The following is a 10,756-nucleotide window of genomic DNA, read 5'->3' on the forward strand; positions in this document are numbered from 1 at the left end:
GGACCAGGTCCTCCTCCATACAGGCTACAAAACCATCACATGGCCCCTTTCCAAAGAAGCTACCACCATGACCGCTAACTTCACCAAGTTAGCCACCACCATCAAAGATGGTAAACATATGCTAGACCTTACGACCAATATCCAAAAAAAAGGCTGCATCAACCTATGCCTCCGACCGGACCGACCAGGAAAAGGCCCCCTCTTTACTATCACCATCCGCACTACTAGTCCAGCCATGGTCCCCAAAGTGATTGGTGTGAACCCCTTCGTACAACCATCCGCCACACGCCTACTCAAAATCCGTCCGGCAGGAACACCTAAGCCTGAGTAGATACACCTTATTCTCGCCCATGTCCAAACACAGGAAGAAAACGACTACAACCTGATGATGAGGAACAGTTGGTACAGATACACCGCACTCACAGCCCGCGCCACAACCAATGAGTTGTTATGTCTGTTCCCTCATGCCTACTGCCGTAGCCCAACCACAGCTATGGTCCAACCGACAGAACGAAGAACTCGCCAACCTCACCTACAACTGTATCCTGGGTAATCTGAGAGAATCCTTCCAGCAAAGCTCGACCGCCTACATACCATGGTCGCAGTACCATTAGCAGCTACAGTCAATACCGCAACGTATGTCCAGTGCAACAACCGAACAGACTGTTATCCATCCTGTTTCAACTTCAGCGGACCGGATCCGAAGACCCCTTTGGACCAAGTTCACGTCACCAGGTGCGCCGAGATCAGACACATTCCTTCCCAATCATGGACAGTACTGGACCAAATATGGTGGCTCTGCGAATGGCAAGTGTATATGATCATCCCCACCAATACAACTGGGCTCTGTGTCCCTACATCTGCATCCGACCACACGTACGTTCTAACAGCAGACTCGATTCCAACTGTCGACGCCAACCCACATCTACCCACCAGGCGTCAACGACGGAGCTTTGATTTCTTCCCCCATGATTCAGTTTGGGGCTCGGATGTGCCCCTCTAATACAAACACTGGTCAGTCTCCTCCAAAATCATGATGGCGGTATTCCCCAGGGTAGGAACAGCGAAGAACACCCTACGTCTGGAAACCATTGACTACAGATTCCAGGCCCGACACTAATCAATTACTTGTTGCCCTGCAAATGACTGAAACGTATCTGTCCAAAGTCTTAGGGACAACTGTCAGTTTTGCCTGTATTTAAGACACACTCACTGGTCATTCGACTAGAGTTGCAGTAACATCGCAGTGAACAGGAGCCCACTGTAGGAACTCTCTGTCCACTTTGCAGTCTGGTCATACATATTTTCTATTTAAATTTATCTCACTCTTTCTTAGCCTGCTCCTGAAGTTGTATTTTCAGACCTAACAAACATTTCAGTTTTTTTGCCCTAATGTGCGTTTCATGCGCTGAAAATCATGTTTTGGCCAAGTATCATAGTTTTCACTATAACTTAACCTAACCCTAACCCTAACCCTAACTTTCATCACTTAGAAAGATATCAAATGAAAAACCTACTTAATTTGGATGATTATACACTATATACACAGTAACTATGTGTCACTGACAGTTTGTTTCGCAGCGGGGGAACATTTCAGTTTTTATTGCCTTAATGTGCATTTCATGCGCTGAAAATCACGTTTTGGCCAAGTATCATAGTTTTCACTATAACTTAATTTCTAGCATTTAGAATGATGCAAAATGAAAAACTTACTTGAATTGGACAATTATACACTATATACACAGTAACTATGTGCCTCTGAGTGTTTGTTTCGCAGCAGGGGAACATTTCAGTTTTTATTGCCTTAACGTGCGTTTCATGCGCTGAAAATCACGTTTTGGCCAAGTATCATAGTTTTCACTATAACTTAATTTCTAGCACTTAGAATGATGCTAAATGCAATACTTACTTGAATTGGATGATTTTACACTATAGACACAGTAACTATGTGCCTCTGACAGTTTGTTTCGCAGCAGGGGAACATTTCAGTTTTTATTGCCTTAACGTGCGTTTCATGCGCTGAAAATCACGTTTTGGCCAAGTATCATAGTTTTCACTATAACTTAATTTCTAGCACTTAGAATGATGCTAAATGCAATACTTACTTGAATTGGATGATTTTACACTATAGACACAGTAACTATGTGCCTCTGGCAGTTTGTTTCGCAGCAGGGGAACATTTCAGTTTTTATTGCCTTAACGTGCGTTTCATGCGCTGAAAATCACGTTTTGGCCAAGTATCATAATTTTCACTATAACTTAATTTCTATCACTTAGAATGATGCCAAATGAAAAACTTACTTGAATTGGACAATAATACACTATATACACAGTAACTATGTGTCTCTGACAGTTTGTTTCGCAGCAGGGGAACATTTCAGTTTTTATTGCCTTAACGTGCGTTTCATGCGCTGAAAATCACGTTTTGGCCAAGTATCATAGTTTTCACTATAACTTAATTTCTATCACTTAGAATGATGCTAAATGCAAAACTTACTTGAATTGGACTATTTTACACTATATACACAGTAACTATGTGTGTCTGACAGTTTGTTTCGCAGCAGGGGGACATTTCAGTTTTTATTGCTAACGTGCGTTTCATGCGCTGAAAATCATGTTTTGGCCGAGTATGATAGTTTTCACTATAACTTAATTTCTATCACTTAGAATGATGCTAAATGAAAAACTTACTTGAATTGGACGATAATACACTATATACACAGTAACTATATGTCTCTGACAGTTTGTTTCGCAGCAGGGGAATATTTCAGTTTTTATTGCCTTAACGTGCGTTTCATGCGCTGAAAATCACGTTTTGGCCAAGTATCATAATTTTCACTATAACTTAATTTATATCACTTAGAATGATGCCAAATGAAAAACTTACTTGAATTGGACAATTATACACTATATACACAGTAACTATGTGTCTCTGACAGTTTGTTTCGCAGCAGGGGAACATTTCAGTTTTTATTGGCTTAACGTGCGTTTCATGCGCTGAAAATCACGTTTTGGCCAAGTATCATAGTTTTCATTATAACTTAATATCTAGCCATTAGAATGATGCCAAATGAAAAACTTATTAAATTATAAAATTTGATGATATTACACTATGTCATTTGTGTCTCTGACATTTTTACACAGTTTTACAAGTTATGACTCCAGACTCTTAATTTACAATTCTGCCTTTATGGATACATTGCATCACCACCCCTTGAGTGGATCTCTTACCTCTCACTGTCTTTCACTTACCTTCATTCAGCATGTAGGTGTCAGATCACCTTGTACCTAATATCTATTCATATTACCTCACCCGAAGTTATTACACAGAAGGGATTGTGTTGTGTTACCCCAAGTTTAGAGTCCCAACGGATGTGGGAAACTTACAGCGTCTGTCTGCCAGAGAGCAGCAGCTGGAACCGATTGTGACCAGGGTGGCATGGGTCCCTGATCATGTCCCTGGCTCTGCTGAGGTAACGAGGGCTGGCAATGTCTTCCGGTGAGGGCAGAGTAGCCGACGTTCTTCTGCGTAGTGGTGATACCTTTCTAAATAGCCTTTTTGTCTGCTGCCGTTCTTCCCGCGTACCACCAAATGTGCTTTTTATGTGCTTATAAGCACGTTTTGGTCGAATATGAAAGTTTTCAAGTGTGCACTTGACCCTAGATGACCTGGAGAGTGACAGTTACTCCTGAAGTTGAACCTCTTTTCATCGCACAATACAAGGAAAAAATTGCAAACCCTGTTAGCCAGCCTTTCTTATATTTCTCGAGGCGAACAAACAATTGCAAGGCCAACTAGTTAGTCTTTCTTACATTCCACCATCTTTTAATTCAATTGTAAAACCAGTTTGGCTAGTCTACCTTGCATTCTACGATCTTAAAAAACAAAGTTAAACCAGTATGACCACATGGTGCGACAAGAATAAACAATTATTAAGCCAGTTAGCCAGTCCATCCCACAATTCCCTCCTTTTGTGTCTGTGAAAATATTGAAATATTGAAGTGGCTGTTTCCATGAGCCAGAGAAGAACCAGTCAAGCCATCCTCGTTGTGGAACCGGATCTCCGGTCACAGCTCTCTGCATGTTCCTAATAGCCTGCAGGGCATCATGGACCGAGCAGGACATGCCGGCAGGGATGAAGGGGCAGCACGAGTCTCCCACCATGAAACACACACAGCCCCGCTGGGTGGCCACTCCGTCAAGAGCAGGGCAGCCCTGGAAAATCACCTGGGCCATAGCGGCTACCCAGCCTGACTGATGCGCCGACACAGGCCCGGAACCTGCCTTCAATGGTCTTCAAATGCAGGGCGTTCCTTGCCGCTCCCACTCAAGGGAACTGAGCCATTAGGATTTTGGATGAGACTGACCAGTATTTGTGTTTGAGGGACACATCTGAGCCACACACTGGATCATGGTCGTGAGCTCCGTCAATAATGTGCCCAAATGGAGGTCATTGATTCGGGAATAACAGAACTTCTGAAGATCCCTAGATGATTATTTTTATACATAATAATCAAAAATACATCCCCATCGTCAATGGATACAATTTTTCGGGTAAATTCACCAACCAGAACAGACTGGGCCTGGTTCTAATACAACCACTATTTTAATCGCAGAATGCCTGTTTTGGACACTGTTTATGGTGGGAAAATAGCTCCAGAACCATCCTGGATCATTATTTTTACACAGAATAGTGAAAATACATCCATCTACACATTCAACACTAATTATGGGTAGAAGCACCAACCAGAACCGACTGGGCCTGGTTCTAATACGGCCTCTTTTTTAATCGCAAAATGCCTGTTTTGGACAATGTTTATGGTGGGAAACATTATTTTTATAGAAAATAGTGAAACTACATCCACCCACTCAATCAACACAAATTCTGGGTAAATACACCAACCAGAACCGATTGGGCCTTGTTCTAATACAACCACTATTTTTATCGCAAAATGTTTTGGACACTATTGACGGTGTGAAATATTCCCAGAACATCCCTGCATCATTAATTTTACACATAATAGTGAAAATGCATCCATCCACACAATTGACACTAAATCTGGGTAAAAGCGGCAACCAGAACCGACTGGGCCCGGTTCTAATTCAACCACCGTGCAAAATAAAGATCCATTGGAGGTTTTTGATTCTTGTGTAAAAAAAGCCCCAAAACATCCCTACATGATTATTTTTAAACAGAATAGTAAAATATACATCCCATCCTCTTTGGACACAAGTTTCGGATATAAACAGCAACCAGAACCGAGACTACCCAGTTATAATGCAACTATCCATCGTTCCTGCCTGCCTAAAATCTGCCACCATCATTCCTGTCCCCAAAAAGGCCAACCATCTGCAGCTTGAACGATTACAGGCCTGTTGCTCTCACGCCTGTGATCATGAAGTGCTTTGAAAAGTTGGTGGCCCGACACATCAGAAGGACAATCCCCCCCTCAGTTGACCCTCACCAGTTTGCTTATAGAGAAAACAGGTCCACTGAGGATGCTATCGCTGTGGCTCTTCACACAGCACTGAGCCACCTGGAGCACCGGGGGAACTATGTGACGATGCTTTTCATAGACTATAGCTCAGCCTTTAACACCATCAAGCCGGACATCCTGAAGGACAAACTCTACCACCTTGGACTATCCTCTTCAATCTGCTGCTGGGTAAAGAACTTCTTGACTGGTCGACCACAAACTGTCAGAATGGGTCCACACCTCTCTTCCGCCATTACACTGAACACTGGCTCACCACAAGGCTGTGTACTGAGTCCTGTCCTGTACTCCTTGTACACATACGACTGCACACCAGCCCACCAGTCAAACTCTATCATCAAATTCGCCGATGACACCACTGTGATCGGACTCATCTCAGGCGGGGATGAGTCAGCTTACAGAGACGAGGTCGACGAACTGTCTTCTTGGTGCTCGGCGAACAATCTTACACTAAATACCGCAAAGACTAAAGAAATAATCCTGGACTTTCGCAAGCGCAGCACAGACCTGGCCCCACTCCTCATTAACGGAGTATGTGTAGACAGGGTCCAATCCTTCAAATTTCTGGGAGTCCACGTCACGGATAGGCTCTCCTGGTCCACAAACACCACAGTGTTAGTAAAGAAGGCCCAGAAACGACTCCACTTTCTCAGGGTACTGAGAAGGGACAAATTGGACACCAAGCTTCTGGCAACCTTCTACAGAGCCACTGTGGAGAGCATCCTGACTTACGGCATTACAGTGTGGTATACCGGAAGCACGGCAGCAGACAAAAAAGCCATACAGAGGGTGATAAACACTGCCCAGAAGATCGTCGGCTGCTCTCTGCCATCACTAGAAGACATTGCCAACCCCCGATACCTTAGAAGAGCCGGGTCCATTGTTGGAGACCCATACCACCCTGGACACGGCCTGTTCCAGTTGCTTCCATCTGGCAGACGCTACAGGTCCTACAAAGCACGGACAAACAGGCTCAAGGACAGCTTTTTCCCAACAGCCATCAGGTCTCTGAACCTGCAGCAACACGTGACGTGACGACTACACATATCCCTACTATGAAATTAAGTCAAGTCGAAATGAAGTAACAGGAAGGTCGTTTGGCGCAGATCTGCCTTCCAAAGGCTGACTGAGGGAGGGTAAGTATAAAGACTGAGAGGTAAGTGATCCACCTTATTCTTGTTGGCATCGGTGAGGCATCTTGCAGTCGCCGCAAAATGGCGCTCAAGGCGGAGTGCTAACAAGTATGAATATGTCATAAATAAATGTCATAAATGTGTCTGGCCTGGGAAGACGAACTTGTGGAGAAGCACTATACAATTTCGTCATACGCTGCTGAGGGTATGATGACTACTAGGCTTTTTGTCAAGTCAATGATGACGACAATGCCTATGTCTGATTTTCATTTTTTCATTTTTTCAACTACTATTTTTTATCACAAAATGCATGTTTTGGAGACTATTTATGGTAGTAAATACCCCTAGAACCATCCTGGATCTTTATTTTTAGACAGAATAGTGAAAATACATCCACCTACACAATCAACACTAACTCTGGGTAAAAGCACCAACCAGAACCGACTGGGCTTGGTTCTACTACAACCAACATGCAAAATAAAGTGCCCAAATGGAGGTCATTTATTCGGGCATAGAAGAACTTCTGAACATCCCTAGATGATAATTTTTATACAGAATAGTCAAAAGTACAACCCCATTCCTATTGGACACACGTTAAGGGGGTATACACAAACCAGAACCGACTGGGCCTGGTTCTAATACAACCACTATTTTTGTCGCAAAATGCATGTTTTTGACACTATTTCTGGTGGGAAATAGTCTCAGAACATCCCTGGATCTTTATTCTTACAGAGAATAGTGAAAATACATCAAACCCACACAATCGACACTAATTGTGGGTAAAGCACCAACCAGAACCGACTGGGCCTGGTTCTAAACAACCACTTGTAAATAAAGTGCCCAAATTGAGGTCATTGATTAGGGCATACCAGAACTTCTGAACATCCCTAGAATATTATTTTTATAAAGAATAATAAAAAATACATCCCCATAATCATTGGACACAATTTCTGGGTAAAAACACGAACCAGAACCGACTGGGCGTGGTTCTAATACAACCACTACTTTAACCGCAAAATGCCTGTTTTGGACACTGTTTGTGGTGGGAAATAGCTCCAGAATCATCCTGGATCATTATTGTTATACAAAATAGTGAAAATACATCCACTCACACAATAAACACAAATTCTGGGTAAAAGCACCAACCAAAACTGACTGGGCCTGTTTCTAAACCACCACTTGTAAATAAAGTGACCAAATGAAAGTAATTCATTCGGGCATAACAGAACTTCTGAACATCGCTAGATGATTACTTCTATACAGAATAGTCAAGTATACATCTCCATCATAATTGGACACAAGTTTCGTATACAAACACCCACCAGAACCGACTGGACCCTGTTATAATGCAGCCACTATTTTGTATCGCAAAATGCATGTTTTGGACACTATTTATGGAGGGAAATAGCCCCGGAACTGTCCTGGATCTTTATTTTTAGACAGAATAGTGAAAATACATCTACCCACACAATGGATACTATATCTGGGTAAAAGCACCAACCAGAACCGACTGGGCCTGGTTCTTAAAAACCACCACTTGTAAATAAAGTGCCCAAATTGAGGTCATTGATTCGGGCGTAACAAAACTTCTGAACATCCCTAGAGGATTATTTTTATACAGAATAATCAAAAATACATCCTTATCATCATTGGACACAATTTCAGGGTAAAAACACCAACCAGAATCGCCTGGGCCTGGTTCTAATACAACCACTATTTTAATCGCAAAATGCCTGTTTTGGACACTTTTTATGGTGGGAAATAGCTCCAGAATCACCTAGAATGATGCCAATGAAAGACTTACATGGATAGGACGATTTTACACTATATACACAGGAACTATGTGTCTCTGACAGTTTGTTTGGCAGCAGGGGAACTTTTCAGTTTTTATTGCCTTAATGTACTTTTCATACCCTGAAAATCACGTTTTGGCCAAGTATGATTGTTTTCATTGTAACTTAATTTTTAGCAATGAGAATAATGCCAAATGGATAATTTACTTGAATTGGACGATTTTACACTATATACACAGTAACTATGTGTCTCTGACAGTTTTTTTGGCAGCAGGGGAATATGTAAGATTAGACAAAGTATCTTTGCAAATGCTTGTTCATATTGTATAAGTTTTTGTGAGTATAACAGCATTGTAGTCATCCTTACGGCTGACATAGCAGCATAAACACCCAACTGTCTGACTGAATAAACAATCTTAGTCTTGTGATTGGGGTGACATGTCAGCACAAATATTCAACTGTCTGACACTGATCAATTACTTTTTGCCCTGAAAATGACTGAAATGTATCTGTCCAAAGTCCTAGTGACAACTGTCAGTTTTTCCTGTATTTAAGACACACACACTGGTCATTCGACTAGAGTTTCAGGAACATCGCGTTGAACAGGACCCTACTGTAGGAACTCTCACTGTCCACTTTGCAGTCTGGTAATAAACCAATTGGTCCGGGACCAGTGAAAGTAGAACAAGAATTAGCAAAGGCATTATAGTCTTGGTCTGTTAATAGAGTCAGGGACTTAACTAAGACAAAGTCAGGGACTTTTGGTCTTTGTGTGTTCAGAGATATTGGGTTAATCACAAAGTGGAGATCAATTTCGGGTAATTTAGAAAATAATTGTTGTTTAAACTATTAAGTAAGTGATTAATATGGGTCAGAAAGCAACAAAAGGGATGGGTTTATTGTCAGACTGCAAAATGAAAATCGGAGAGTTACCGGGACGAGATATCATGGCCCAGCTTGGGCTAAGCCTAGTGGCCACCCAAAATGGCCTCCGACCCAGGGAATTACAGACCAAAAATATCTTCCACACCACCACATCTAACAGCTTCTACTCTCTCGACATTGTCGGGAATGATTCTGCCAAGGTAGCTGAAAGTCTAAGAGAACAGTCTGAAGATATCTGCCCAGCAGCCCCAGGACAGGAACAACAAACATGGCCATTACATGTCACCCTGAAGTTCATGGGAGACCGGACGACAAGTGGTTAAACCAATTCTCACAGTTGCCCACTCAACGAATCATAATTAACCACGTATATGCAACTGACCTAATGGACAACCCATTGCCCCCCGGACACATTGCCTATGGGGATGGATCATCATCAAAAACCCTGGATGGAGAAAAACACAACGTATATACCGTGGTGACTCAAAAAGACAACCTCAAGACAGGACGACTCCCCGGCGACTGGTCTGCACAAGCCGCAGAAATAGTGGCACTGACAGAGGCATGTAGACTATTCCTAGAACAAGACGTGACGGTGGAAAGACACAGCCCAATCCCTGCTGAATTCCTAAGAGAAATGTAAAATCATGCCCCAGAAAAAGAGAAACTGCAATGGGAAACAAAAGGAGCCACTCAACACAAGAACGGACTCTATGCAGTAGAAAACAAGCCATGCGTCCCACGATCATTGTTTGAAGTAATTGCCAAATTGAGCCATGGGAGGAGCCATGTCTCAACAGAAGGGATGATCAGTACAGTACAACAAACAATGCATGTTCCCAGAGGTCTCCAAACTTACTTCAATTTTTTTGCAGAAACTGTCTAAACTGCTGTAGACACAACTCTCAAGGCAATGAACGACCCAAGCATGGAACAAGGCAAACAGGAACATATCCCTTCGAGCTTCTGAACATGGATTTCATCAAACTGAACCAAAGTGCTGGACTCGTCGAACAAACCATTAGAACAGTAAAACTCAGACTCAGAAAAACCATGGAAGATACAGGAAAACCATGGCAAGAATGCCTGAGCCTGGTAGAAACGTACATGAGAATCATTCCAACAGCACAGGGATGCACACCATTTGAGGCAGTGAAAGACAGACCCTTCCACTGAACAATGTGGGAAAAAGATCTGGTGGTAGAAGAGAAAAGGGAAACAGAATCCCTCACTAAGTGGTTATGCAAAATGTTCCAAGAAAGAACTGTGATGAATGCAAAATAATCTGCCGACATCTTCTCTGTCTCCCACAGAGGAGGTCCTGTCCCCAGGAGACCTGGTACTCGTCAAGGTGATAAAAAGAAAGTGCTGGTCTTCTCCACGTTGGGACGGACCTCACCGTGTGATTTTGGCCATCATCATCACCGCTCTGTGTTCAACCACATGGGG

Source organism: Stigmatopora nigra, unplaced genomic scaffold (assembly GCF_051989575.1).
Source record: "Stigmatopora nigra isolate UIUO_SnigA unplaced genomic scaffold, RoL_Snig_1.1 HiC_scaffold_34, whole genome shotgun sequence".
NCBI classification, from domain to species: domain Eukaryota; kingdom Metazoa; phylum Chordata; class Actinopteri; order Syngnathiformes; family Syngnathidae; genus Stigmatopora; species Stigmatopora nigra.